We start from the raw sequence: 26951 nt of genomic DNA, 5'->3' as shown, positions 1-26951 counted from the left end.
ACGAATTACAATTGTTTGCTTTAATTCATGGAGATAATAAGATTACTGCTCCTCCTGAGTTCCAAGGATATGTATTAACCTTGATGTTTTGAATGTTACCAGGGGATCAAGAACCTGACATTTTTTACTGTTTATGAATTTGGATATACACAAATGATCTGCATTAAGGAGACTGAAACTTACAGCAACGTTTTGATCCGACTTATACTGGTGTTAGTGGTGTAAATGGGACCGAAACGTCATCTTAAGTTTCAGTCTGGTAAGTGAGGGATATTTGTGAATTGTTCAAGCCATGGAGTTGCTAGATTCATGATGCGTCAGTAATTCGAGATTTAGTTAGGCAAAATTATTAACCTGTTTCTTGCTAACCCCTGGCAGCAACTGTTACAAGAAACTCAAGATGTCTAGTACTAGTGTTTATTCTTATTTCCAGTCACATTATACAAGTATATATGAGTGGAGCAAAGCCTTTTGCAACATCATTATATAATTAACTAATAGTTCAGATATGCACAGCCAAGATTCTGCCAACAGTAATCAGACTCACTATAGTGTTACAAGTCTTCTGCATCTTCATTACCTCTGGTAAAATATAAGTGAAGTGTAGCCGTACTTTCGTTTGCAACTTAACTGTTTTGATGTTATGGTGGCTGTATGACCCTTACGGATTTAGCGCTTGGTTATGATAATAATAATATTATGGTGAGCTGAGCAAGGATACTGTTACATTATCAGGCTGTTAAAACATTCCCAACATTTATACCAAAGTCTTGTATTGCCATTTTTAATAATAACGGCTGTATATAAGGGAGGAAATTAAAGGCCACAACCTTCATTATCCCAAGAAATATATTGTTCATTTTATAAAAAAAATAACGGATCAGATACATCAGCAGTAACCTTCCTTTCATCCATCAATTTAGGAAGTATTAGATACATCCCAGAATAATATGAATAAATCATAAGATAAACAAATATTACTACCAATAAAAATTTATTAGGATACTGATTTCTAATTTATTTACTATATCAATTAATGACGTTGGTTTATTGTGTTATTAAGACTGTACAGTCAGAGTTGATGTTATGTTGAGGTCTACAGCCAAGCTCCTTATGAAGGTTTAGGCTTGGTGCTGGTGAAAATTTCTTGATTTGAGAAATTGGAGTCATCATCCTTTTCCTCGGAGCAAATCAGATTAGGTCTGATTCTACAGACAATGTATAACTCTTACGGACTTTGTGCACACTGAACTCGTTTGTCATGGGTTCGATCCATACCCTTTCTGTATAGGTTACGTAAGTTTTGTCAGGAAACAGGACAAGTGTTTCCTGACGCGGGTCTTAGTCATATGATGACCCGCAGCTAGAGCTTTTGGTCATCTGACCGAAGCCTTTTCCTGGCTTACCGGTTCACCCCATTCAAAATTTTGGCACCCTTTCTGTGATTTCATAAATAATATACCTTGGTCCCTAAATTTTTCAGTGCCTATTGGATAAATCTTTGGAATGTAGTGGTCGAGCCATCAACTCAAATTCTGAGTCAGTTGTTTTAACCAGAAAAGGAGTCCTGATTAATTAATACAACGCTCACATATGTGACACAAAATATAAGTTGAATTAAAATCTTCATCAAGTCAAGCTTGACCTGATAAAAGTACACATAGTCAAGTTGTATCGATAAAATTATTTAACAGTTATGGTGAATGATTAACGTGAGTGTTGATCTAGAACCGAGGAACCTCTAAATCTTTATGGACCATACACAACCTGCAGAATGTGAGGTAATCAGATCTGATCCAAGGAAAAGGATTATTCTGTAGCTCCAGGTTCTTTGATCAAGAGGCAGCATGAAGAGTTAGGCCAGTATATACACATTGCTTGCCTAGTTGATATTACGCTATTTCATATTCATCTGAAGCAATGTATCAGTCCTTGGTCTGGTTATTTGTGGAAAAAGTTAATTTTTTTACAAGCCGAAAAAGCCTGATTATAATTCGAAAATTATGATGAATTACATAAAATTTGATTTTTGATGCCGAAGCTGCTAGTTCATTGTGCACTTTATATGCGTTCCGTAGACCATAACGCAAACCACATAATACACAAAAACCCTAGAAACTAGACCTCAAAAGACCTTAACCAAATTATAAACTAACACACTTATTTTCACGTGCAAAGGCTGAATTTAAATAAAAATTCAGGAAACTAAATTCTAGTATTATTTCCTTGGTTTATGGCTCCGCCCACTTTGTGACGTCATGAAGGTAGTGACCAATGAGGGAAGGAAGAGAGTGTACACGTCACTAAGTCTCCCAGAGAGGCTGTACTTCCCGCCAGTCGTACACCTACATTAAGTTTCACTATTTTATTGCGATTTTAGTGCTTATTTTCAACCCTGAAACCGAAAATTAAGTAGAAGACCGTTTCGTGAAAGTCTCTGGACAATAGGAGGTAAGTGAATATTGCAAATTTTATGCTCAATATGGAAATAATTTGTAAAAAAAATGTTTTGGAACATTTACTATTCCAAAATCTTCTGGGTGACGATTTTTTTTTACAGCAACTTAATAATGTTGAAACCGTGATGTGAGCATTTAATGCACGTGTAGATAAAAAAAGTATATAAGTGTGTTAATTGATAAATTTCACCCTAATAAGATAAAACGAACAAGCGCCATATTGCTCACGTTCCCAGCGACGAACACTGATGACGAACATTTTTAGTGACCATAATCGTGTCTAGCTAACAGAAGCGAACATTGCATATGAACATTATCAAATTATAACCATGTCTATCCAGCAGTAGCGAATTCACCGCTTTTGACTATTATTTAACGATTACCTTTTCTAGCCAACAATAGCGAACACAAACACCAGGAAAACCACTATCCGACGAGCCCTTCTCTGAGTGGTACCTAGTGAAGGGCTAGTGCTCCAAGGAATTGGAGTTACCCTCTTTCCTCGAGAAACCTGATTACTTCCCATTCTTGAAGAGGGTTTAGCGCTTCCCCATGAATATAATTATAATGAAATGCTTGAAAGAACGCGCTCTTTGCCACTTCGTGTAGAAAAAAAAGGAGAAAAATAAACGAGTTTGATACTCATATGTGAAATAATGCGTTTCATGCGTTAGTCAACCTTAAATTCCAGTGTACTTTAGTAGTACACACACAAAATTCTCTGCTTCACGCAAAATTCCATCAATTTAACAATCTAAATTTCATTTCATTTGCTCTCTTGAAAGGCAGTAAGAATCTGTATGCTTAACTTACTGCATATCAGCTTCTTGAGAAATTGCACCTGTCTTGATCAATTAATTAAGAAGGTTAGGTGGGCACTTCGTTCTTTAGCAGCAGTGAACTCGAGACCTTATGAAGACCTGTGTTAAGATCCACTTCTTGTTACTTTAAAATGTCGTTTAGCGGGAGTGGAGGAAGGGTTGTCAAGTCAGCTCACGAAGACTAAATCAGTCACTGTTGTTAAGGCACACACGCCAAGCCACGTTTATCCTGGTAGTTTACTGTTTTTAATGCTTAAATTACTCAGCAGAAAATAACCCAACAAAGGAGAGTTTGTATGGTGTAGATAAATGATTCAGATTACCGACAGGATGATTAATTAGACACTTGTGCAACAATAAAGATACCCAAGTGTTACACAAATGTTTAATTAATCAGCTCGCTCAAAACTATTTATAAATATGGTACAGACGGCATATCTTAATGTAATTTTGACGCTTTACAAAACAAATCGTCTGAGGTATTTTCAGTTGGAGAGTTGTATTGGAAATAAGTAAGTAACATTTGTTGAGATCACAGAAGTATATGATTACGTGTTTGTAAGTATGTTCATAGCTACCGAAGCAGAAGCTTATGGTGTTTTGTCTTCAATGTTTCATTTTAATTACATGTATATAGTTTTTTTGTTTTCAATACTTTTAGTATATAATTCACCCGAATCTCGTTCTAGTATTCTTATTAGTGTAGAAAACTTACCTTTATCCTCACTTGCAACTATGTAACTAAGAAATCCTATTTATTTTGGTATACCATTTTATTACTTTATATGTGGTTTTCATGTTTTATTTTTCCTCCCATCAACAAACGAGGCCATTTTCATTGTGCTCAATGTTTCTTAGTCTTCGTAACTCATATTTTTTTTAGCTTCTGGAGCTGTATTGAAACATCCTTTCGAATACTAGAAATAACGATCTCTGTTTAATAGTATTGTAAACCAAAATTATACTCAGTCTTTGCTACAATAGCAATGAGTATATCTAGCGAGGTGCATATCTAGGTTTATATACACTTAATAATTTACCTCAAATCCTGTTTTAGGGATTAAAGAATTCTTGATGTTAGTGCGTAGTTGACATTAGGCCTTAACCTACATACAGTCGATACGCTTTGAATGTAGCAAACTAGCTAGCTCAAATAATGCACATATCTATGATGGCTGAGAAAGAGGCTGCGAGTATGAGAATTTTTTTTAATAAACAATTAAAAAGAATAATATGAAACATATAGTAAATATTAATAATAATGCATATTAGAGTAAATATTTGCTTCAGGACACTTTCTGAATGAAAAAATGGTGAAACAAAGGTAAGCAGTAATACATAATACACAAATTAATGTAATGCTTGTGTATTAGTGATGGTGGCTTTGCTAATTTTTATTGCATATTAACTATGTTCATTATTTTTGACATGTACAGTACAAGCCTTTTAAGATGTAAACCTTTTTTTTGTTGAAATCGGCACCCTTGTTAGGGATGTATGTTTTTTAATATATATATATATATATATATATATATATATATATATATATATATATATATATATATATATATATATATATATATATATATATATATATATATATATTATATATATATATATATATATATATATATATATATATATATATATATATATATATATATATATATATATATATATATATATATATATATATATATATATATATATATATATATATATATATACATACACTTTTTGAAAGCGACACACCTTACTGAAATGTAAATTTTTTTCTTAAATGCTATTGATTTTTACATATATAATATATATAAAAAATGTGTCATATACCTGTATGTTTATTTTGCATTAAAAACACATGACGAATTCTAATAATCCCTGTCGTAGGGATTGCTGCCCACTATCTTCGGTGTTTTAAATGATTAATGAAAAACTACTGCGTAGTAGCTTTGGAGTTTATTTTGCTTATTTTACTGATATTGTGCAGACCATAAAAAATATATTTGTAGCATGTACCTTTCAATTTGATTAATCATTATATGTAAATATTTATTCTAATGTCTTGTCAGTATTTCGTACATATTAATAAGATATATGTTTCATATGTGAATACATAATGGTTGCATATTCCTTATTTCTTTTTATATTGTATTTTTATACATTTTCGTAATTTTTTTATAATGTTTTGTGTTCGATTCTATTTAAATGAAGTCATACCGTACCTAACCATCAGCATATGATAAACATGTAGCAGTGAAAACTCGAATTTGCATTGCAAATTATTGGAGTCTTTATCGTTATATAGTTAGGAATGATATTTTGTTTATGCAGCAATTAGTTATAATTGCATATCAATGTATCCTAATGATGTATACATTTAGAAACTTTATCAATGAAAGCTAAATAATTTTATATAATAGTTAATTTAGAAAATGTACCAATGAAAACCAATTACTAGCAGTGTACTTGTTTTAAAACTAGAGCTTTCAGACTGAAGTTCATGAATAGGAAAACCATAGGATTAGACATATGAAGCATTTAAATATTAAATATTAGAGGCGATCTTAAGGCCATAAACAATATATTTCAATTGTTTTGTAGTGGCTATCTTGGATTTCCCAAATTCTGCAAAATTCTTAATGCTGCCATGGTGTCATTCATAAGATCTGTGTCAGGGACCCCTAAGGAAAACAAATCTGCAAAATACACTGGGCTCAACAATTCCAGGTTCACCTACAAACTGATTTGCTGGCTTTCGGACTTCCTTGTTTGGTGGTGTAAATGTGAATCTTCTTTTACAGCAGGAGTAGCTAACACAATATTACACCAACACGACACTGGTATTAGCACACCCTTCATGTACAATAAGAATGACCAGCACTGGTATACAGAAAATCTTCCAGTAAAGCAGTAGTGATCAATACTGGTACAATCGTGTACATCAGCAGTGGCCAGCACTGGTATACACAATTTTCGTGTACGGTGGTAGTGACCAGCACTGGTACATACAAACTTCGTGTACAACAGTAGTTATCAAAAATGGTACACACAGTCTGAGTTTACTCCGGCAGTTGCCGACACTGGTACACATGCACACACACACACTGAGAACAATCCTGTTTTGTAAACAGATCACGTTGAGACTCAAGGGTAACTCGGATCACAACTTATTTGTCTTAGGAGAGTAATCAAAGTCATCAAAGACATAGGAAAACTCATTGCAACTTCTCCCTTGGCACATCCTTTGTAGTTCGCAGGCGTCAGAATACAAGCAGCTTGGAATTTGAACTCACGCGCGCACGCACACACCAGAAACCTACCTTGCCAAGTATCTGTCGACAAGTATCTTTGACACCTAGTAACTACGCACACACACACACACACACACACACACACACACACACACACACACACACACCTGTGACCAGCGGGGTCCCACAGGGGTCAGTCCTAGGACCAGTGCTGTTTCTGGTATTTGTGAACGACATGACGGAAGGGATAAACTCCGAGGTGTCCCTGTTTGCAGATGACGTGAAGTTGATGAGAAGAATTCATTCGATCGAAGACCAGGCAGAACTACAAAGGGATTTGGACAGGCTGCAGACCTGGTCCAGCAATTGGCTCCTGGAGTTCAATCCCACTAAATGCAAAGTCATGAGGATTGGGGAAGGCCAAAGAAGACCGCAGACGGAGTGCAGTCTAGGGGGCCAGAGACTACAAACATCACTCAAGGAAAAAGATCTTGGGGTGAGTATAACACCAGGTACATCTCCTGAAGCGCACATCAACCAAATAACTGCTGCAACATATGGGCGCCTGGCAAACCTCAGAACAGCATTCCGACATCTTAATAAGGAATCGCTCAGGACCCTGTACACCGTGTACGTTAGGCCCATATTGGAGTATGCGGCACCAGTTTGGAACCCACACCTAGCCAAGCACGTAAAGAAACTAGAGAAAGTGCAAAGGTTTGCAACAAGACTAGTCCCAGAGTTAAGAGGTATGTCCTATGAGGAGAGGTTAAGGGAAATCAACCTGACGACACTGGAGGACAGGAGAGATAGGGAGGACATGATAACGACTTACAAAATACTGAGAGGAATTGACAAGGTGGACAAAGACAGGATGTTCCAGAGACTGGACACAGCAACACGGGGACACAGTTGGAAGCTGAAGACACAGATGAATCACAGGGATGTTAGGAAGTATTTCTTCAGGCACAGAGTAGTCAGGAAGTGGAATAGTTTGGGAGGCGATGTAGTGGAGGCAGGATCCATACATAGCTTTAAGCAGAGGTACGATAAAGCTCATGGTTCAGGTAGAGTGACCTAGTAGCGACCAGTGAAGAGGCGGGGCCAGGAGCTTGGACTCGACCCCTGCAACCTCAACTAGGTGAGTACAGAGGGGTATGTCCTACGAAGAGAGGTTAAGGAAAATCGTGTTGACGACACTGGAAGACGGGAGAGATAGGGATATGATAACGACATGAAATACTGAGAGGAATCGACAAGGTGAACAGAGACAGGATGTTCCAGAGATGGGACACAGCAACAAGGGGTCACAGTTGAAAGTTGAAAACTCAGATGAACCACAGGGATGTTAGGAAGTGTTTCTTCAGTCACAGAGTTGTCAGGAAGTGCAATAGCCAGGGTAGTGATGTAGTGGAGGCAGGATCCATACATAGTTTTAAGACGAGGTATGATAAAGCTCATGGAGCAGGAAGAGTGACCGAGTAGCGACCAGTGAAGAGACGGGGCCAGGAGCTGTGAATCGACCCCTGTAACCGCAGCTAGGTGAGTACAACTAGGTGACAGGCTTCCCTGCTCACATTAACAGTGTGATCGTCATCTTGGGCTGGCAGGAAGCCACATGGGGATGGTTGAGTAACAGTCTCTTCCATGGAGGTTAGCAACTACTACTCATAAAATGCAGTGAAGCATCGGGGGAGCAAAGAGTCAGATTTATGACTGGGAACGAATGTTTGAATTTAGTAGTGTATAAGTTCTTCCGTGTTTAAAATACTTAATTTGAAGTCATTGTAATGCGCAGCTTTCTGTGTTTCATTGGTGCATTACCTGTAAGACTCCACCGCAGCAACAGCAAGTGTCTCTCATCGGATGGATTCTGGGTGACCTAAAAGTGGTGAAGCCATTAAAATCCCCAGGTAAGAAGTAGGGACTAAGAAGTTGATGAATTATTCATTGTGTCCCCTCACGAGAGTAAAACCTTGATAGACAAGTAAACTTGGTTTATTTCCTCTCCACATACAGTTGCAGAACAACTAGGCAGGGTTATAGTAATACCCAGCTTATCGCGTCGGAGGGAAGTCACTATCACCTAATATCATTTATTCCGGGAAAAAATAAACTTCGAATTAGTTCCCATTAAGCATGGAGAGCTCCCCCACTGCAGTATGGTAGGTAATGTAATTCATATTGTGAGGCTATGGGGAGGATGGAGGGGGAGGGTAGTACAAGATTTTATGAGGGTTTATACATCTTCACTGCTTTTGGAGTACCTTGCCTAGTGGGGGTAAGTAGCGAGAAACGAAGATTGGTTCAGCACAAGAATACTGGAAGACCTAGACTACACTAAGAGCTGAGGCTGTGCTAAAGTTTGTATGGAAGGATGAGGTGCTGGCGAAATTTAATAGTAGAGGCATCATGAGCAAGGATAAGTATAATATAATCCTGGTTAGAGGTTTTTGACCTCAGCATAATTTGACTAGTTCTCACAGCAAATATTTCTCTCAAAGCGAATCCTTCAAAGGGGTGCCTTTATTCTATTAGAGGACTCTTCATTAAAGGAATTGGAGCTACTCTTCCTCGGGTCATACCTGATTATCTCTCATCCGAGTGATATTTTATTATGTTAGCAAACATACGCCTGATAGTGGAAATCTTAGCGATGACTGGAAAAACATCATAACCAGGCTCCTAAACCTTACCAGTTTCACAAAATCAGATACTATAATGCAAATGTTAAAGAAAAAAAGTGTGCATTGAAATAGGAACCCAGACCATAATTCTCTTAAGCTGTTCAACCTTAATTACTTTTAGTCTTTTCATTTCTTTCAGTATCTCATCCATGCTGTACCACGTTAATTATATGGCATGAGGGATACGAGAAACTTTCGCACTTGAAACAGCAGGAAACCACAACGCTCTCTCTTGGCAACGGATGAAAGTGACTATCGAGAATAGTTGCCGCTTCACGTTTTTATGACCACGAACTTGTTAAAATTTACACGTACATTGATCTCGGTCAATGTTTTATCAGGAACATTTCACCTTCTGCTTGGTCGTGCAGCATGGAAGACTTAACATAGAAAGGGATAGATTTCAATGGCACTGCAGTGGTAGATAACTCATCCACGTTGGAACTAGAAAATCTCGCCTCGCTGGGCTCTGGGCTCCTACTGCATCCCTCTGGAAGGTACAGTTTACGTTGGTAAGTTTTCTTGTCCATCGAACTGGCGAGTACAGTAATTCGAAAGCTTGTGCTCACGCCGGTGCGAAGACCAGCGTTCCCGGCTTTCCTCAGCGTTGACAGTCAACCATTCAGCGGTCTGCTGAATTATCAGGGGCAACTTAAGCTCCTTCCTCAGAGACTTTACAAGTCGCCTGCTTCGAGGGAGGATAGAAGGCAAGAGACTTAAGAACCCACTCCACCAATGATATCGTGCTCGGTTCACATCCGAGAGAACCCCAGGTCGAATCTTGGACAAGGAGAGAAGTATGGGTAAGTCTGTAAGTCTGTGCTGTAACACCTGCTGACCCTGTTACCTAGCAGTAAATAGGAATTAGTCGATTGTTGTAGGTCGCACCTTGGGGAGGGCCTGATAAACGGACCCTAGTGGAAATAAGCCAGTGATTGACTTCGTTGCGTTATCCCGGGTTATTTCCCTCTTCGGTTAATAACCTGAATAAAGTCGTTGTCGTCGTCGTCTTCGTCTTCCTTCTTTTTGTTCTCCGTGTTCTTTTTCATCTGTTGTCTTCTGTATTCAGAGTTAAGAGGCGGGACAAGATGCTGCATTTTGTCTATTTTTTTTTACTGAAAAACCTAAACCTCGCTTTTTGTTAATATTATAATAATATTAACCATTACCCATTCCAGCGTAATATTCTCTAATTGACTTCCATTAAATTATGCATAACAATTACTTACAGGCAATTGACATAAATGAATGCTCTGAACATGAAGTATTATGTACTACATGAAAGTGATATGAAGAAGGCGATTTCTGCCCGAGCCTGACCTCCACGAAAAATTTAATGCGTTTTTCTAGGTCAAGTTAGGTTAACGTAAATAAACCTATTTATACGTATATTTAACGGAGAATTAGGAGATACATAACGGTCGGTTTACGTATGACAACGAGCTACATATCGTAGTATGACTCAAGAAATCGTAATGACACGATTGCAAACAAACCATACCCCCGGCCGGGATTGAACCCGCGGTCATAGAGTCTCAAAACTCCAGCCCGTCGCGTTAGCCACTAGACCAGCTAGCCACAATAAGATTCATCCAACTAGGTATATTTCTACACCATAGGAAGGTTAGCACAGGCACCTCTGTGACCACAAATGCAAGTTTTTACAGACGAATCTCCAGCTAGCGTGGCCGTGACGAACTCTAGCTCAAGTCCCTTCACTGCCGTCAACATGACTCAAGAAATCGTAATGACACGATTGCAAACAAACCATACCCCCGGCCGGGATTGAATCTTATTGTGGCTAGATGGTCTAGTGGCTAACGCGACGGGCTGGAGTTTTGAGACTCTATGACCGCGGGTTCAATCCCGGCCGGGGGTATGGTTTATATCGTAGTATCCTCGAACGTAGGTTCCCCCACCCCCTCCCTTTCCTATTCATCCTACCTGAGTGTTTGGTTGGTCTGAGGACAAACGCGCAAACAATACACATAGCTTTTTGGTTTCGTGAGTTGTTACCAAATAAATATGGCTAAATGTAGTAAACTTTTCCCGTTTATCTGCTAGCCTCTTGAGCCGTGCAAGATTTTCTTGTTAGAACCACGAGCCTGTTCAATTTGAACCCCGAGTACCTTGCATTTCTTCAGTTTTGCTGCTTGAGCTAGGAGTCTTAAACGTTTCTCCTGTACAAATCACGGTTATCTCCATCTTTTAAATTAGTAAGAGTGATTCCAACTTTTTCATTCAAAACCGCTAGTCTCTCCAACTTTTCCCGTCATCTTTGAACTTTTTCCATCAGAGCCACACGGGCCTCCAACTTTTTTTCAACAGAATTACAAGCCTTCAACTGTTTCCGTCAAAACCACAACCCCCTCCAATTGTTTCCATTAAAAACCACAAACCTCTCCAACTGTTTCCATTAAAAACCACAAACCTCTCCAACTATTTCCATTAAAACCACAAACACCTTCAACTGTTTCCATCAAAACCACAAACCTCTCCACCTGTTTCCGTCATAACTGCAAACCTCTGCACCTGTTTCCATCAGAACCACTAATGTCTCCAGCTTTTTCCATCAGAACCGTACAACCCCAACTTTTCAATTAGAACCGTAAACTTCTCCAACATGTTTTCCACCAGAACCACGTATCTCAAGTTTTTTTTCCCCTGAGGACCATGAGCCTCTTCTGTTTTTTTTTCAGAACACTAGCCTTTATTTTTTTATTCAAAACCTCTCCGACTCTTTTTTTTTCCTCAGATCCATGAGCCTTCAGTGTATATTTTTCAAAACCTCTCCAACTTTTTCCATCAGAACCAGGAGCCTCCCTAACTTTTTACTAAGAACCATAATACTCTCCAACGTTACTCATTTGAATCACAAACCTCACAATGTATTTATTGCTATAACAAAAACTTGGCACATCAACTCATTGTTTCCGAAAGTTATGTCCTGGACACGGGAACCCCTCACTTGTTTTCCACCTCTACGGTCACTCCCCATCACCTCTTATAACCAGTATATTATTAACCTTCAGCACGGAAAAATCCAATTATCGGATCATTTTCCCCTGATAGTTACGAGTCCCATTTGGCTGAAACCGATTTAAGCCCACTCGTCTGAACGCGGAAAATGCCTCTAGTATATATGAAATTCATCGACTTGCACATTCCCAGAGGTCTTTTAAAGTAGCTAGTCTTATGACGAGCGTGAGTGAGTGCCTCTGGTATTTGTAGGGTTGTTGTCATGCTGTTACTGTGTACGCAGAATTATAAGGTAGTCTCGTAGCTCAGTTAGTAGCGCACTCAACTCACACACTGAGGTTTGTGATTCGATCCAGGGTACTGGTGGAAACATTGGGCGTGTTTCCTTCAGACACCTGCTGTCCCTGTTCACCTAGCAGTAAGTAGGTACCTGGGTGTGAGCCGACTGGTATTGGTAGTATCCTAGGGACAAAATTAACCTAAGTTGCCCAAAATGCTCTGCATGACCAGGGGCTTTCTATATAGTATGTCATTGATGTCAGCTAGGTCTGTATACGTTGTATTATGTATTTGTAGAAATAAAGATTATTATACGTCGAAGAAGGCTGTCATTATCACGAATACAATGTGAATCTAGAATCTGTTCTGTCCCACATATTAACCTTTCTGTAGGACCTACAAGTGCTAAAAATTTTAAGCCAACGAGAAGATTCATTCTCCTGTTATCAAACGTAATCCAACGATTCGAAGTTTATCGACTGTGTTAGTATATTGGTAAAATTGCACTGGCACAGCCTAGCCGTACATGTTATTATCTATCTTGTGAAGCGTATCCACGTTAAAGTCTGAAGGTTGATAGTAGAGGCAGTCTAGTTATCACACGGAGTCCACCGATTACATTATATATAAATGTTGACAAATTTGTAACTACACAGTTTAAACTAATAGGGTACAATCGTTCTCATAAAATGGACTAGTAATTAAGCATTGAAGCCTTTTAAATAAGGTATAGTCAATATATTTCAAGGAAAAAATACCATCCCATTTTAAATATAAAATTTGGTAATTGATAAGAAAAGGTTTCCTAAGTTATTGCAGAGAAACCAAACCGGGTGTGGTCTATATAGCACTGGCCAGAGGGCACCTAAGATGCCAATAGTTGTATGAGCCTTTCACTATTTACAGTACACACACACTTGGAAAATCTGAAACCTTGGGTAGAGGAAAAAACCGGGTACCCATTAATAGGTATCCATTCAACGTTCAGTGTCCACCTATATTCATTGGAAGTATTTTATGTTGAATGTTTATGAGCTTTTAGAAATCCATATTTTTGTTATATAATTATAAGGACACTTTGCAGAGTTGATATTATTAAGAATACATTAGCGTACCTAAGCTCATTTATATGGTACTAATCAGATTTTCTATATATTATCGCAGATATATTAAATATTTTCAGTAGTCTGTGACATCTCCACAGTTTAGTTTTCATTCTAGGTTTGAGTTATATTTTACAATGTTTAGACGTTGACTCTCTTAAAAAACTCAAAAATATTCTTACTAACATACATTTAATGAAAATCAATTACGTATGTCCCAAAACCCATATGGATCAAGTATGTCTGATTTTAGAGCTTTACATTAATATAATATTAATCATGTATGTCTGAGGCTGGTATTGGATCCTCTTAAAGTTACATCAGCTAGCATAGTTTCATCAGCTGATGTGTTGTGTTTGGAGGGGTCGAGCTATGACTCCTTTTCCGCCTAATTTACTTATCGACCGGTTATACTGATAAATAACCTGCAGGGCTTATCGACCAGTTTTACTGATAAAAAAAAACCTGCAAGGCTTATCGACCGGTTTTACTAATAACAAACCTACAGGGCTTGAGCATATTTACTCTTGGAACTGTCTGTAGTGTTTGCCTTCGCTACCTTTTCATGTATTCCTCATAGTGTTCCATATTCCATTACTGAATGAGCTAAGAGAGAGAGCAGGGAGTCAGTGAATAAAATATATATAGAAGTTGAAGAACACGCTTTTATTACGAGTGTTTCAATGTGTAAAGCTATGTGATGACTTGATCAAGCTCTACGAAGCGAAACGTTGTCCCACCGAAAGCTTCTTCTGCAACTTGCTTCTTTGCCTTCGAACATGTCGGCAATACACCATTTCATCTAGTGAGTCAGTGAAGTTAAGAACCAGAATAAACATTCATGTGTCTGGCTGAGGAGCGACGAGGGTGCTCCAGTTGCTCAGGTGTCATCTGCCAGTCCCGTGAGAGGTTGGCAGGTAAACTTTCGAGAAGGAAGAGAGGACGTCTTCAGAGAGAGAACAGAGCCCGAGCCTTTAGCTCATAAGACTGTCATTCCCATTTGCCTCCTTGGGGCGGGGATGGCAGACCAGAGAGGCCTAGCTTGTGGCTAGGCCTTGGGACAGTTGGTCCCAAAGATGAGGAGGTACTTGTGCCTCCTCCCATGGGAGACTTAGGTCTCAGACACTCCCTAAAGAGGGAGCCAAGGCCGGGCCACCACTTGGAAAAGGCCCGGGCCGGGAGAATACCGGCGAATCTTTAAGAAGAAGGTAAACTTTCATCGTTGACTGTTTCAGTATTTTAGTGTTCGAACGCATGACAAGTCATGATCATGTTTAGCATCAGAGTCAGCTGTGACGCAGGCTTACAAACAGTAAAGTTGTATAACAATATGCTCATGGTATTGCTCATCTCTGTTTTGAGCATACGTCACTGGAGACTTCCTTTTAACAGTTCCTGTGTCGGCTATAGGTACATGTCTAAACCTGCTGACTATCTGCATTTCAGTAATCATCAGCCTTGTTCCTTCTATTCATGCTGAATACCAGTGTGTTTGGGACAAGTTAGAATTTTATTAATATAGTCCGCCAGACCTAAATTGTGTAGGTACCAGGGGATACTGAACATTTAACTGCGGTTAAGTCCCCGGCTGAGGGAGAACTACGATCCCTAGTATCAGGCAGTCCCTGCTATCCTGATAACCACCATGATGGTATCACAATCTATCCCTGAAAGACTGGCAGACAAGTGATGTGGACCTATTTCCGAGTATCCATTCTTACAGATACCTATCAGTTCATCACAAACCCACATTTAGGAAAGGAACCTAATTATGTTTCAGTTCGTCTTGGACCAGTGTCGTCACAACAGAGGCAAGAAAAGTAGAGAAGGCCAGAAAACACTCCGAGAGTGGGGAGAAAGGAAGTTGTATTGGGGTCATGGTACTAGTAGAAGTAGAATTAGTAACAGTCGTAGTAATAAAGGTACCAGCAGTTGTGATAGCAGTTGTAGTAGTAATATTGAGTAACAGTAATAGAGATGTCAGTAGTAGTAGAAGTAATGGCATAGAGTGTAATAGTAGTAAAAAAATTAGTAGTAGTACAAAACACCAAAAGCACAGAGGAGAGACCTGGTCACGTCGGGCAGGACAATTAAGGAATACTGCTGAACACGGAAGAATCTAAATTCTACATATATGGGGACTAGGGGATTGTTACTGCTTTATCACAGTAGGCTCGGAGACTAGTGGATCCTGGAGCAAAAAGGTGGTGTGGCAACTCGCAGGAAAAATGCCTATCGAATTCTCGTTTACCGTCCAGTTTCCATAGAGCTAGAAGGGATTTATAATCTGTTACAGAATATTATTTTAATGAATAAATAATTGAGCCAATATAATAAAACTTACCTAGAAATTATATACATGGGGTTGTAGAAGTAAAGCCATAATACGGGTTTTACGAGAAATCTTAAAAAAAAAAAAATCTTGTAGCTATTTTATTTCCCCTAGGCTTTGGGCCCTCATAACTTGCACTTGAGGTGGGCCTCAAGTTGTATTTTTTAGGGGCAACTTAATGATTTTGATTATTCGACAGGTATCGTTCTGCCAAACAAGTAAAAGGTAAATTCATTGTTAGAGTAAATCCACGGAAATTATCCTGAACGACACAAAATTATATTTTTTTCATTAATGTCAAGTAATACTGATTAAATGTAGGTTTATCTTATATAAATAGGTTGAATTGGAATATTTTTAAGCATCATTAAAAGTATATAATAAATTCTAGTATTTTCTTGGTGAAGTCATAGGCCAGAGGTGACACAGAAATGATGCGCACTTGTTACTATGAGATGTAGCTTTCAAAATGACAAATATTTTATGATTATCAACAAATTTTGACTAGCATTTGAATATTTTAAAAATTTTGCGACATCTTTAAAAGCTTTCTGGTTTCTGCAATATTATGAAAAACGAACATATTTTCGGGGCATACTATTCACGTTATTATCTACCGGACAGAACTGAGGTAAAATACACACCAAAATAACCTAATCTGCGGTAAATGGTTGTTTCCCCCAAAATGCCAGTCAGGATTTATGACATGAGGAGAAGCAAACACGAGCCATTAGTGTCTCGTATATCCCATTTTCTCACGCTGGACATAATGTGAGCAGAACCGCATTGCTTGACGGCAATATATGCACTAGATGCCATCTTGTAGGACAGCTTGATGAGGTCAGTAAGTTGGCAGCCAGTGTCTGAGAGACCTCAGCTTGATGGGGCAGTCATACACACATTCTTGCATGTACCTAGGGAGAACCCATTCTTACTGTACATGAGCCTGTGGAAATCACAGACCTACATGAACTTAGGGAGAACCTAGGCCTACATAAGTCTAGGAAGAAGACAAGAGCCTATAGAGTGCACAGGTCTATATGGGCCTAGGAAGAACACAGGCCTACACGAGTTTAGGAAGAACACAGGTCTGCATGGGATTAGGGGAGAACACGGCTCTACATAAGCGTAGGAAGAATACAGGTCTGCATGAGCCTAGGAAAACGTTAACTTAAGAAGGAACACAGTCCTACATGAATTTAATTAAGAACAGTCCAACATAATCCTAGGAAGAGCACTGCACTATACAAAGGTAATGTTGTCTACCTTACTACACTACCTCCTCCCTCCCCAGGGATGAAACTTGCTGTGTAGCTTTACAGTGCTCTTTGTCATACTAACGATGCTGGTGGAATATATTCCGCCCACTCTGGCCTCTTATTAGCCTCTACTGTATCATACCTTGGCATATGCGGATTACATTAACTGATTAATTTTGTGGTTCTGAAGCAATAAAGGTACGCGTTACATGTTGCCCTGCTTGGATATGAAAGTAATGTTTGTGGCCTTTCATTAACAAGCTGCCTTTTTCAGAGAGGATGATGAGTAACCTTAATGTGTGTACTGTGATGAAGTGATGTTGTAACCTTAATGTGTGTGTACTGTGGTGAAGTGATGTGTGATCTTAATGTGTGTGTACTGTGATGAAAGTGATGTGTGATTTTAATGTGTGTGTACTGTGGTGAAGTGATGTGTGATCTTAATGTGTGTGTACTGTGGTGAAGTGATGTGTGATCTTAATGTGTGTGTACTGTGATGAAAGTGATGTGTGATTTTAATGTGTGTGTACTGTGGTGAAGTGATGTGTGATCTTAATGTGTGTGTACTGTGGTGAAGTGATGTGTGATCTTAATGTGTGTGTACTGTGATGAAAGTGATGTGTGATTTTAATGTGTGTGTACTGTGATTATGTGATGTTGTAACCTTAATGTGTGTGTACTGTTGTGAAGTGATGTGTGATCTTAATGTGTGTGTACTGTGATGAAAGTGATGTGTGATTTTAATGTGTGTGTACTGTGATTATGTGATGTTGTAACCTTAATGTGTGTAAACTGTGACGAAGTGATGCGTGATCTTAATGTTTGTGTACTGTGATGAAGTGATGTGTGATCTTAATGTTTGTGTACTGTGATGAAAGTGATGTGTGATTTTAATGTGTGTGTACTGTGATTATGTGATGTTGTAACCTTAATGTGTGTAAACTGTGACGAAGTGATGCGTGATCTTAATGTTTGTGTACTGTGATGAAGTGATGTGTGATCTTAATGTTTGTGTACTGTGATGAAGTGATGTGTGATCTTAATGTTTGTGTACTGTGATGAAGTGATATGTGATCTTAATGTGTGTGTACTGTGATGAAGTGATATGTGATCTTAATGTTTGTGTACTGTGATGAAGTGATATGTGATCTTAATGTTTGTGTACTGTGATGAAGTGATGTGCAACCTTAATGTGTGTGTACTGTGATGAAGTGGTGTGTGATCTTAATGTTTGTGTACTGTGAAGTGATATGTGATCTTAATGTGTGTGTACTGTGATGAAGTGATATGTGATCTTAATGTTTGTGTACTGTGATGAAAGTGATGTGTGATTTTAATGTGTGTGTACTGTGATTATGTGATGTTGTAACCTTAATGTGTGTAAACTGTGACGAAGTGATGCGTGATCTTAATGTTTGTGTACTGTGATGAAGTGATGTGTGATCTTAATGTTTGTGTACTGTGATGAAGTGATGTGTGATCTTAATGTTTGTGTACTGTGATGAAGTGATATGTGATCTTAATGTGTGTGTACTGTGATGAAGTGATATGTGATCTTAATGTTTGTGTACTGTGATGAAGTGATATGTGATCTTAATGTTTGTGTACTGTGATGAAGTGATGTGCAACCTTAATGTGTGTGTACTGTGATGAAGTGGTGTGTGATCTTAATGTTTGTGTACTGTGAAGTGATATGTGATCTTAATGTGTGTGTACTGTGATGAAGTGATATGTGATCTTAATGTTTGTGTACTGTGATGAAGTGATATGTGATCTTAATGTTTGTGTACTGTGATGAAGTGATGTGCAACCTTAATGTGTGTGTACTGTGATGAAGTGATGTGTGATCTTAATGTTTGTGTACTGTGATGAAGTGATATGTGATCTTAATGTGTGTGTACTGTGATGAAGTGATGTGCAACCTTAATGTGTGTGTACTGTGATGAAGTGATGTGCAACCTTAATGTGTGTGTACTGTGATAAAGTGATGTGCAACCTTAACATGGGAGTTGCAGTTGCATTATATGCAACCAAAATGCACAATGTACACTATGATCAAATGAATTTGGTAAGAAAATTTCACATTTTTTGCAAGTACTTTTTTATGTGTCATTGGTGTAATATGATCATATGGATGGCAGATTTGTCGAGGGCTGGTGAACATTAACACAGGAAAATACTTCCCCGAGGAGCTTTTACACGAGCACGTAATACTACTGCTAAGTTGCTTCCCACAGTTTACCCCAGATAAACGACTATCCCAGCATTATACTCTGTATTCCCTTCGAGGGTGGGAGACGTGGGGAATTTTTGATGCAAGTAAAGAGCTCTTGGTTCGAGTGATCAAATTAGGTTTCAGCCCATTCTCGTGGCGATGTGACCTTTACGAGTTTAGCCCTTTCCCTTAAATATCGTATAATAGCTAGAATGTTTTCGCCACTGCGCAGTCCCAGAAAGGTAGTACCGTATCCCATAACCCCTGCCCTTCCCTGTTTGAAACTGCTCTGAGAAAGGTATTGCTGTATCCCATAACACTAGCCTATCCCCCCTCCCTTTATCTCACTGATTTGAGAAAGGTATTCACGTATCCTATATATAACCCTAGTCCCCTTTACCTCAGTGATCGTGGAAGGTATCGACGTATTCCATAACCTTAACCCCGGTACCTCAATGATGCGAAAAAGGTATCCACGTAACTCATGCCCTGCTCACCTGAATCTCATCGATCCTAGGAATGTATCCCCTTATCCCATAACCCTAGCGTCCTGTACTTCAAGGCTCCGAGAAAAGTATCCCCGTATCCCATAAGCCCAGCCCCTGTACCTCAACACGCAGAACGAATAATGCCGGGTAACTATCAAATTCTAATGCAACAAAATATAAAAATATGTATACGTTTGAGTCTTTGTGTTAATATGTATGCTTATGCATAAGTGTGTATCGAAAGCTGTACTGAAGTATTTTTCCCATAGGTTGTGATGGAGATTCATTCAACAGATAAAAGGTGATCACACTTTCAATACCTAAAACCAACGTTGTTGTACCCGTGTTCGACATGTACCCGTATACACCTCTCGGTGTCAGTCTATTTTGATTTTATGGCAATTTTTAATGCAGCTCCCAACGTCAATTTCTGAACGCTGCTTTTATACTATAAAATAATATTTTCTTTATTTATAGTTAGGCTAGGTTGTGGTACTTTAAACCTATAAAAATGTATGTTTAAGTGTAGGCAATTAAGAAGGCCATGACGCGTTTGGCAACAGGCTAAGCAGCTCCAGGAAACCTTCATATATGCACGTGTATCACTCGTGAATTAAGTATATGTTGTATTTGTTGTTTCGTAGCATGTTACTCTGTAATAGGAGTGTTGCTTACTAGCCCCAACATACCTAAAATGATTTTTTTTTCATATTGCCAGGGCTTAGACTTCTTGTCATCATCTCTTATATACACTACTAAACAATAAATCGTATACTTGATGATATTCACAATCCCCGTTTAGCTTGTGTAGTTAGTCAGGGAATTGGACTAATACTTGCTACAAGTGATTTATCAGCTACGTTGCGATTATATATATACTGCTGTATAGCCCTTGTGGCTTAGCGCTTCTTTTTTGATTATAATAATAATAATATATATATACTGGATCCAGCGAGACGCTGGTGGCAACACTGAAGTTGACCAGTCTGGCATCATTGAGGCTTGACTTAGGGTAGGCTTCCAGAATATAATAACAACCGGTCACAGGTATGTCACAAGTACGGCTTTATCATCATCGTATCGTGCTGGGGAAGTAGGCTGGTTTATTGAAAAATTTTCACCAGGTTAAATAATTCTTTTCTCTTGGACGGTATATACCCAGAGAGAACTGTGTTAGTCCTCGCATGTGCTTTAACTTTTTTATTGCCTTTATAATATAACCTATAAAAGTGAGATAAATTTAATCAGCCTAGTTGATGAAGGGTGGCATACCATAATTGCATGTTACAACCACTGTGAAAAATAGTTAACATAACGTATTTTACGACAAGTAATAATTAAGCATCAGTATTTAATTTGGTGCGTGAGAATAGTGTAATACAATTTGTTCTCAAGTAGTTTTAAGGAAACCATAGAAACCTCGTCTAAGCTTTTGCGATAACACTAAGCGCATACACATTGTCATCCAAAGCTGTGTGCTAAATTTGAACATTTATTTGTTTTTATGTTTGATGTTTTTAAAGTAATTTCCCACATATGTTTTTTACACTAGGTAAATAGCTGTAGTCATTAATTTTAATTTCTCGTATTCAAAACATCAATATGGCGAGGATCTCAGGTGTGCATTCTGTGTAGGTACAGAGAGGTGTATATCTTTCTGTATATAAACACTGATAATTTACTTCACTGTCTGTTTTGCAGATAAAAATATAAATGACCCCTAAAAGAAGCCTCCTTGACGTAAGTGAGAGGCTCTTGATTCAAGGAATTTGATGTCTTCTCAAACTTTGAATCTGAATGTCTCCCATTTCCTTAGACTCCCCATGGGTTTAGCGCTCACCAATGGCTAATAATAATAGTGCACGAGTGACTTGCATCCTTACTGACCCGCTTTAAACATAATACAATAAATCACATGTCCATCCTTTATTGAAGAATATTTATTGAAAATAGGAAAAACTGTCTGCACTATCATCTGCTTGAAGAAGTTTGTATATAGCACTGCCAAACTACAAAGCAAAGGTGCATATATTTGCTATTTTATTCTCTCTATTATTAAATGATTCAATAAGTTATAGTCTCATTCCCGTGTTGCACAATAAAGCAGTGACCGTCCCCTGCTCCAAAGAGTAGAAGTCATAATGCACTTATAAATCATCCAACTGCAACATCATCTGAATTAAAGTTCGCCCATAATATACAATGAATATATCCAAGTTTTGCACGTGTGTCATTCATCAACTTGTCGATATTGTATAACATTAATATTATGATATATATAATATACATAGTAATTAATATACATGCTGAAAATATCGTGAAAGGTTGTAATAAAAAGATTAACTCTGATCTTAATAAACCAACAGAAAATTAGCTTTCCGTAATTTCATTTGCGATTAAAAGTAACTGCACAATATTCTTTGCATCATTTTATTCATATTGACATTGCCCGAGATAGTAAAAATTAGTATAATTTTTAAATTGCTGAGCATATATCTTCATAATGCAGTGACAAGAACAAATTTAAGATTAATATTGTATTTTCACTATTTGTTTTAAGACTTTCCTTGATAGCTCAAGATTTATCTACATAGTAGGAATAAGGTAAAGTATCACAGTAGTTTTGGAGCACCGTGGTACACTGATGCCAGGTCATGCTTAAGAGTAGACAAATTGAAAACTAAAGTAAGACGTATTGGTTCATCCATTACTAAATCGCGAGTTGATAGTGGTGTAAGCAGGGGCGGATCTACTATGAAACTAATGAAGCTTAAGCTTCAGGGCCCCTAATCCAGAGGGGCCGCAGAAGCGACTTGAGTCCACATTGCTTAAAAATTTGGGGTCTACTGTATGAGAAATGGTTGCGAAGGGGCTCTCAAGACAGTTTAAGCTTCAGGGCCCCAAAAATGTAGGTCCGCCACTGATTGTTGGACGAACCGAAACGGTCGTCAGGTTTTTATTTACATTTTGAAGGTTGGTTGTGAATTGTTCCAGTCTCTTCACTTCAGATGTCATCATCAGTCAGTTATTTTTATGACTCGTTAATGAGTTCGCTTTCTCAGAAGCAACAATAACAGAGAGACTAACTAGCGAAGGCAGAAGCTTGGGGAAAATTGCTGGAGTTCGTGACCCCTTTTCTTTCTCTCTCGCCGGAGTGTCGATAATTATTGCATCAAAAGCGCACTGTGATGAATTTTTAATAGAGGCAACTCAGCCTTCGTAGGAGGCCTGGTCACAGACCGGGCCGCGGGGGCGTTGACCCCCGGAACTCTCTCCAGGTAAACTCCAGGTAAACAGAAATATGAAGCAGTAATTTGCATCTTTTAGACAGGCATGAATATTTGGTGAAGTTCAAAGTTTGTACAGGTATGAGCGTATGGTGGTAATTTTAAATTTTAGACAGGCAGGATTTTTCAGCAGACGGAGAAATGATGGAAAGAATGTTGATGTAAGACGGTGGCGCTATTAAGATTGTGCATTATAATTTTCCCTCACTTCGATGTTATAAATATTCCTCTGGCACATCTTGTCCTCGGTAAATATTCCCCCCCCCCGGGTATATGTTTATAAGTGGAAGGAGCAGTGTATTTACTCGTGGTGAGACATTTTTGCACAGTTAAACATTAGGTATTTGTAGAATATTACTGGAACGATATCTATAAAAAAATACACAACACCAAATTGTGTGCTGAATCTAAATAGAATCATGCAAGATTTACTTGCTCTCTGAAATGTTCATGAGACGAAAATGATCGGAGTGTTTAATAGGCTTCCATTTCACGCTCGAATGTCACAATGGTAGTACTTCGCCAGATAATTGCTCTCTACCAGAATGATTCCCAGTTAGGTAAATGTTTTGCTGCATAATGAGTGTTAATTAAGGCTTGCACTTGTCCTGTTGCATGATGACTGGGACTTGAAGTTTATAGAATAATTGCCTTAGTGTCTGATGATCAGAGCTTTAGGTTTATAATTGTCTTGGTGTCTGGTGATTGGGGCCTGAGGTTTGAGAGAAGGTTGTAGCCATGGCGGTTGAAGCAGCTCTCCTGGGTGACTGCTGCATCGCTCCTGAGTGCATCGATCCCGCCTCCTCCCGGCTGAGTCGTTGCTGAGTCTACTGCTGCTGCTGTGGTCAGGTGGGGCTGTTGCCGGAGGTACGAACTGCAGACCTCACTGGCTGACTAACTGGCTGCATGACCAGCTAACTGGCTGACTGACTGAATGGCTAGCTGGATAATTGATTTTCTGGCTGATTGGCTGGTTGGCTAGTTGGCTGGGTGACTAGGTAACTGATTAGTTGGTTGACTTGTTAGCTGGTTGTGATTGACTGATTACTTGGCTGGCTGGCTGGATTCGTAACTTATCACCCTACATATACTTGTTGCTACATTTTTTCTCTTTCTGTTGCTACATTTTTCTCATTGTCTGAATAGCGATTGACTTACACCGAAATATAGACTTTATATCCGTGCTTAAATTTTATTTGCAAATAGTTTCTCCCCTATCATCGATCGGTGTTTATGACACCATTATCAGGAACCATTACCAGCCTGTCTGGTATTGGTTCCTGGATAATCACCTCAGCGGCCCGGTCTCATACCTGGCTTTCAAAATTAAGAAAGAAATAGTATAGGAAAGAAAACTATTAAAAAGCGAGTAACATTTTAACAGGCTTCTGTTTCATTCATATGACATGATGGTTGTACGTATATGTATACAAAAACACCTTCTCGTGTATACACAGACGATGTAATTTACGCATATTCAGTGGTTTGTATCCAAAATTAGGATTCGTAACAAGGTATTAAAATCAAGATTTTTGCTTTGCTGCTTTTTCTTGGGCTAAGCTCTTGAAATATCAAAGCTCTTAGAGACTAAGCCATCAGATTTATTACCTCACTAAAAAAATGAACTACTAACTTCAACTAAATTCACGATAAACTAATCATAATTATTAAAAAACTTTAGTTATTCACACACACCTATATATATATATATATATATATATATATATATATATATATATATATATATATATATATATATATATGCAATAAGATCACAGTAAACAGGTGATTTCAGAATATGCAAAACAACCACTCTGAAAGAATAGAGAAATTCCAAGCGCTTTCGTGACTACTCACATTATCAAGGAACTATGATAATGTGAGTAGTCACGAAAGCGCTTGGAATTTCTCTATTCTTTCAGAGTGGTTGTTTTGCATATATATATATATATATATATATATATATATATATATATATATATATATATATATATATATATATATATATATATATATATATAATCTTCTGTGTCATATTATGTAATAAAATATTCCTATTGGTAAAAAAAAATAGTTTAAAAGATGGGGTGGTAGGGGAAGTGGAATATTCAAATGGCTTCAGGAAGAAATCCAAATATTCTTCCTTGAAGCCTTTTTATCCACTTCTCCGAGGCTATGGGTCCCACAATTTACACCAGAGGTGGACCCCATTATATATATATATATATATATATATATATATATATATATATATATATATATATATATATATATATATATATATATATACAGTGGAACCTCAAATATCGAACTTTTTTCGGTCCAGAAGGCTGTTCGAGTGCCTTTACCGAATGAATTTATTCCCATCAGGAATAATGTAAATTAGATTAGTCCATTTCAGACCCTCAAAAATACACTTATAAAAGCACTTACAAAAATACACTTACATAATTGGTTGTGTTGGGAGCAGTTCGATTTTTGAGGTTCCACTTTATATATTTTATTAGCACACTGGCCGATTCCCACCAAGGCAGGGTGGCCCGAAAAAGAAAAACTTTCACCATCATTCACTCCATCACTGTCTTGCCATAAGGGTGCTTTACACTACAGTTTTTAAACTGCAACATTAACACCCCTCCTTCAGAGTGCAGGCACTGTACTTCCCATCTCCAGGACTCAAGTCCGGCCTGCCGGTTTCCCTGAACCCCTTCATAAATGTTACTTTGCTCACACTCCAACAGCACGTCAAGTATTAAAAACCATTTGTCTCCATTCACTCCTATCGTGAACATGCGTTACAGGATGCAAAACAACCACGGGGGGGGAATTGAATAACAATAGCTCTAGGCCTTTCGTATTACAATCAACACATCATTAGGTGCTTGCAAAGTTGCAGATTTGAATAAAAAATCTCAGCAGATTCGTTCCAAGGGACGCTTACGTCCAGGAGCTGTGAATCGACCCCTGCAATCATAAATAGGTAAGTACACACACACTCATACACACAAAAGAAACGACCTACGAAGACTAAATGAGCAGAAATTTAAAACACTGAGCGAAGAGGAGAATAATGGAGGACATGATTATGGTCTTCAAGATAGGAGGAGTTGATACATTGTGAAACGAAGGAGCAGGGATAAAAGGAGCATAGACGGAAGTCGAAGATCTAAATGAGACACAGGGATGTAATCAGGTACTTACTATTTGGATGGTAGTTTGAAAGTGAACGATCTGGATAAGGAAACTTTGGAAGAAAACTCCATACATAATTTAAGAGTATGTATCAAAAGGCCCATAAGACAAGGTATAGAGTATGACCGTTGATGAGTAGTTTGAAGCGAGGCTAAGAGCTAGAAATAGGCTAGTATATATGCATAGTTCTATGTTACGAGTGGAGTACTCCAGCTCTTGATTTGAATAAGTTAAGCAGTGATAAATGGATCCCGGAACTTAAAACTGAAGAGTGCAATGTGTTGGTAATGGAGTGAAGGTGGAAATGAACCTCATGTAGAATATAGTGTGTGATAAAACTTTAAGATGCGTGAGAGAGAGATCTTGGAGTGAGTGTAAATAACAAATTATCATTCCAAGCACAGCTTAAATTTACTACCTTGAGAATTTTGCCAATTTCAGATTTTTTTTTTGTCGCTTTCAAAGATTAAGAAATGCTTAATTTTTTGTTTATAATCTGTTCAGAACTAAATTAGAATATATTGTATATCCAAAATTCTACACTAAATATATACAGATGTGCAATCAAAGGGGATTCCAAAGTTTTTTTTTTTTAAAAA

General features: G+C 38.1%; 1 protein-coding gene across 2 annotated transcripts in view; it reads left to right on the top strand.

Moving 5' to 3' along the window:
- Positions 1-2299: 2299 nt before the first annotated feature.
- LOC128702371 (probable serine/threonine-protein kinase clkA) overlaps positions 2300-26951 on the top strand; it is a 168631-nt gene continuing 143979 nt past the window's right edge. For both annotated transcript variants that reach the window (XR_011394240.1, XM_070102194.1), the window contains exon 1: positions 2300-2451. The gene's annotated coding sequence lies outside the window, so the exon portion shown is untranslated. The remainder of the gene's footprint in view (positions 2452-26951) is intronic.

Source organism: Cherax quadricarinatus, chromosome 80 (genome assembly GCF_038502225.1).
Source record: "Cherax quadricarinatus isolate ZL_2023a chromosome 80, ASM3850222v1, whole genome shotgun sequence".
Taxonomy (NCBI): domain Eukaryota; kingdom Metazoa; phylum Arthropoda; class Malacostraca; order Decapoda; family Parastacidae; genus Cherax; species Cherax quadricarinatus.
Note: the sequence above shows the minus strand (reverse complement) of the source record. Positions and strands in the feature narration are given on the sequence as shown.